This window comes from Octopus bimaculoides, chromosome 7 (assembly GCF_001194135.2).
Source record: "Octopus bimaculoides isolate UCB-OBI-ISO-001 chromosome 7, ASM119413v2, whole genome shotgun sequence".
NCBI lineage: Eukaryota > Metazoa > Mollusca > Cephalopoda > Octopoda > Octopodidae > Octopus > Octopus bimaculoides.
The window spans coordinates 60,569,108-60,574,467 of NC_068987.1; the positions used below are offsets into that span (position 1 = coordinate 60,569,108).

General features: G+C 34.6%; 1 protein-coding gene and 1 long non-coding RNA gene across 8 annotated transcripts in view; one reads left to right on the forward strand and one right to left on the reverse strand.

Moving 5' to 3' along the window:
• The window catches only part of LOC106867691 (tumor protein p53-inducible protein 11), a 553,124-nt gene that overhangs the window by 269,043 nt on the left and 278,721 nt on the right, over window positions 1-5,360 (forward strand). The gene's annotated exons all lie outside the window — the stretch shown is intronic.
• Window positions 3,644-5,360, reverse strand: part of LOC128248387 (uncharacterized) — a 15,342-nt gene continuing 13,625 nt past the window's right edge. The window contains exon 2 of the long non-coding RNA XR_008264626.1: window positions 3,644-4,252. This is a non-coding gene — a long non-coding RNA (uncharacterized LOC128248387). The remainder of the gene's footprint in view (window positions 4,253-5,360) is intronic.

Here is a 5,360-nt window from a genome sequence, read left to right on the forward strand (position 1 = left end):
TGTGTGTGTGTGTGTGTATATATACATATATATATGTATATATACACACATATATATATAGTGAGAATTTACAAAAAAAAGATGAAGACGGGTGTGTAAACAACAAACAGATATATTAGTTTAACACTCAGGAAGTGAGAAAGTCTTTTACGTTTTGAGCCTACGCTCTTCGACAGAAAGGAACACAGAAATAAACAGGAAGAGAAAATAAAAAAAAGCTTTAGTGGTTAGACTTTCACATAAGGACGGATGAGAAATTGCTCAATCTGTCAAAAGTGAGATAAAAAAATATAAACAAAGTACAGAAAGTACTTATTGGAGACATGCAGTTTTCTGATGACACAAAAGTGGCAACATACTGCCGGGGAACAGGTGCAATAACTTATGAACCAGTTCACGAGAACTACTCAAGACTTCAGCATTGCGAATTAAATAACAGCGTAACCATTTGTTATCATTAGCTATGCTCTTGATTTATGGGGAAAGAGTAGATGGAGTTTTTTAATGGCTTCCTTCCCCAATCCATCAGAAGACTTCCTCCTATTTTCAGCACATCAAGAGCATAAAAAATATAAATGTATTTATATTAATTTTAACCCACGGTGGTTTTTTTTTAATTCTTTTAACTTGTTTCAGTCATTTTGACTGTGACCATGCTGGAGCACTACCTTTAGATGAACAAATTGACCCCCAAGACTTATTCTTTATAAGCCTAGTATTTATTCTGTTGGTTTCTTTTGCTGAACCGCTAAGTTGCAGAGACATAAACACACCAACATCAGTTGTCAAGTGATGGTGAGGGACAAGCACAGACACAGACACACACACACACACACACATGACGGGCTTCTTTCAGTTTCTGTCTACCAAATCCACTCACAAGGCTTTGGTCAGCCCAAGGCTGTAGTAGAAGACACTTGCCCAAGGTGCCATGCAGTGGGACTGAACACAGATCCATGTGGTTGTGAAGCAAAGCCATTCCGGTGTCTATAAATTTTTAGAACTTATTTCTGTTTTTCTGATTTAACTAGTGTTGTGTGTAATTCTGTTTTCAAATTTTGGCATAAGGACAGTAATCTTATCCGAGGGGTTAAGGTGATTACATTCTCCCCCGATGGAATCCCTTACTTGTTTTCCCAGTACGAGATCCCATATTCCTAGTGTATTTGGCGGTGTGAATCCCAGTGTATGACTGGAGTGTTAAGAGGGAAATTGACAAAATAACATGTTTATATTATCTGTGTGAGACATCACAGCTACGGACATATTGTAAGAATGTCACAAGACTGTATCAGGACAATTACATCCCTGAGGACAATTATCTCTGACGACAACTACCCTCTAGGACAGTTACCCTATTTTGTTAATTATCCCCCCCCCCCGCACCTCCAATATATTAATAAGTCTTAAATCATCATCTGTTGTCCTCAGGGGTAATTGTCCATAGGTGGTAAATGTCCTAGACTCCACTAATCCAAGCCACCCAGTAGGAAACTTACTAGGGGTAGATCAAGAACAGAATGGTTGGATAATATCATGCCTGAGAATGCAGCTGGAAAGATGACTGTTTGTGATAGGATCCTATAAAAGGGTGCTACCCTTCTGACACTATGGAGGAGGTACCTGAGATTCTACCCTGATGATCTTCCCAGGAACAGTGGAAGGAGAAGATGGATGAATGGATGAATGGATAGATGGATGGATAGATAGATAGATAGATAGATAGATAGATATGGATATAGATATACATATATACATAAATATGTGCATACGTATACTCACACCCATACACACATTTGTTATACTTAACAAGTGAAAATATCAAATTCATTTGAAATGTAAAACATCGTTATTACTAATGAAAATATTTTATAGGTTGTGATCATATTGCATTAATTTTTTTTTACCTCATCAGAAATATTTGAAATAATTTAACATTATATTATTCATTCTTAAAATAAAACAAAAGTAGAAGAAAAGACCAGTCTTTCAAAACAGTCAGAGACAGACAAACAGAGACAGAAACAAATGAAAATAAACAAAGAAAGAAAGTGAGCATGAGAACAAAGAAGAGGAAGATGGTATATTATGCACAAGCTATGTTTCCAAAGTTGTTTTCAAAGTGCTGTTAGGTTTGTTTATAGAATTTAAATAAAGGAATCAAAATTTTTATTAAAATACTCAACTTCTGATGCTGGTGAACTATGATGTGGTTTAGGGGAGATAACAAAATCACATAAGATGTTAATGTTAATATTTTAAATATTTCTTGTTAGTTCACATGAAAAGTATTAAAAATTAAGATTTTCATCTGTTAAAAATCTAAGGTCTCTTCTTCAGGAGTTTGCAGCATTGTTTGGAAACAGAATTTAATTAATTTAAAGATAGTTAGTTAATCAAAATGCAGACTCATTTCATTGAAATCCATACCAAATTAATTCATTAAAAGCAGTGGTAATGAAGATTATGAGGGTAAGTCTACAGATTAATGTTTTTTTTTTTTGTTTTTCTTCCGTGAATATGCCAAGTTTAATCACAATCAGAATTAGATTAATTTAAAGATACCAATTTGATTAAATGAAATCTGAACCAAACAATTTCAAAATGATCTAATGAATTTGACTGCTTAACCATAAGTTCACTCAACAGGCTTGAATGAAGAAGGAATGGTGATGATGATGATGACGATCATGATGGTGGCAGTGGTAGTGGTGGTGGTCTTGGTGTCAGCAGTGGTGGTGACAGTGGTAGTGGTCATGCTGGTGATCTTCCTGGCAGTGATGATGATGATGATGATTGTAGAAAAGGAGAATACATAGTAATTCTTACAAATGTTGAACAGGAAGGAGATTTATGAAATTAAGATAATTAGTATGAGTAAAGGATAAGGATCAAAATTTTTAAAATGTAGAGAGTGAAAAAAATTAATACCTTCATTGCATGCTTTTATATCTAACCCCCACACTGCACACACTTGGCCAATCTAATCAAAATCTACCCTTTTCCACTTTTCTAAGTTCTCCTTTCTGTATACATACATGCCAAGTGCAGAAATCCCTTTGGCTACTTTAAACAAATAAGGTCACTGACCTTGACAGTATTCCTTCCACTACACGAAACCCTTTAGCATTTAAACCGACAGTATCCAGCTCAAATATTCTCCCTGTTTTATATTCAAACTGGCCAGATCTGGCTTCTTACATCTATCCAACAAGATTATTTCAAAAATAAACAACCACATCATCAAAATCTCATAGCTATGAGATAATGCATTATTATTAAAAACAATGTGAATAAGCATCACATTTTACAGAATAATTTGAATGCTAAAGGGTTATACTGCCCATATCCAGCCCAAATATTCTACTTGTTTTATATTCAAACTGGCCAGATCTGACCTTTCACTCCTATTCAACTATGTCATTCTAAAAAGTACTCAGTTATATCATTAAAATCTTGAAGCTGTGAGATAATGCATGGTTAATTCAAAATAATGTGTATAACTAAGCGTTACCTTTGACAGAGTGATTTGACCCGCCTGAAACTGCCCGTGGTTCTCTGATACAAATCCCTTGTTTTATCATGATCTTAATTAAAAATTTCCACCAAAAGTTCATGCTAATTTATGTTCCAAACACCAGAGTAATAATGATAAAGTTATTTTATTAAATTCTTTATTTTTTAAAAAATTGATTGAAACAAAGGCAGTGTGTTTTAATAGAAATAGGGTAATGTGCCCCAGAACTTAATCCCATATTCAGCAATTTCTTTCAGTCTCTTACTTTCTATCCCGACTTTTGGAAGCACACTTCAGTGAATCCCATTTAAAAGAAAAATAACTTTTCTAACCCAGTCTAATATCACACTATTGCTCTTACTTCTAACATTTCCAATAAATCACTAATGAACACATTACATCTTCTGGTCCATAGATATGCCATCTCTTCTTTCTGCTTTTGCTGTCATTAGCGTAATGGCCTCTGTTCCTCATAGCTGACTGGTCTCATACCTCCACTACTCAGGCACTTCAACCTACTTGTATCTTCACCTCCCATCACTCTTTTTGCATCCAAACTCTTCAGCCATGAACTGACCACTATGCAGGTCTTTTCTTCCTCAGAACATCAGCCCTCTAGAATCTCCAATTCAGTCATTATTTCCTGCAACAGTTTAAATGGTATAGTAAAAGAATTAACTTCACCTGTCTTAGAGGGCTTTCAAGGATCAAGGGCACAGCCTCTTCCTCCAGTCTCTGCAAGATAAAAATAAAAGGAATAAAACATAGTCATAAAAGTAGCTTCTATAGTTTATCTATAGAACAGAGGTTGTAGAGTAAGGAACGACATTGTTTATATTGGATAAAAAAATGGTAAGAACGTAAAAATAATAACTGAATAAAATAATGATTAACATTTCAAAGAATAAACAAACATACAAAAGAATAAAAGAGAGCATAAAAATAATAATAATGATTTCTAAAATGGGCATGAGACTATATAAACGTAGTAATTATGTTATTATGGCTGCAGCAACAAAGTCCACCTGCCACACTTCTCGGTCCAACATCACAGCTTCAAGGTCCTGGATACATTCCAGGCCAATGTCTGTGACCGAGCTGTTGATGTAAGTGTAACAACATTTAATTCTTCTTACATCACCATGAAGTGGGTTCCACAAGACTAATTTGGATGCTTCTAATTCATGCAATAACCATCTGGTCATTGCATGCACCACTCTGAATTGGAAGCATCCAAATTAATTGCAGCTGTTTTTGCCTGGTCTTCTCACTGACTTTCAGCAAGTCTCCATAAAGGCATACATTTGTCATATGTTGCTGCCATTCTATTTTTGGGGCCATTTGTGGCTTCCTTGTGTAACAGCCATCTAGCCTGTTTGATAATTTCTTAGTCAGTGATCATGTTTCACTACCATATAATAACACTGATTCAACAGTTGCAATGAACAACTTGATTTTGATTTGCTTGGGCAATTTGGAGTTCCAGACCTTCTTTACCTTGTGACAGGCTGTCCGTGTTCGTTTATACTTGCTTAGGAAGGAACTTATTTAACGAGTCATTTAACGACAAATTTAAATATGGACGGAACCTAGAGATGTCTTGGTATTTACCCCTTGTTCTTGATTTTTGTTTGATCCTTTGTTTGTTCTTAAATATATTTCCCTGAAGACGTGTAAGGCAAATTATATGTTTGACTTAAATTTGACAGTCAAATATAGCCTTATACAGAAATGTCGACATAGGAATAAATTTCAATAATAATGGATATTAGCGTCAAAACTCTCTTTTAAATTTAAAACTTAGTATATATATATATATATATATATATATATATATATATAT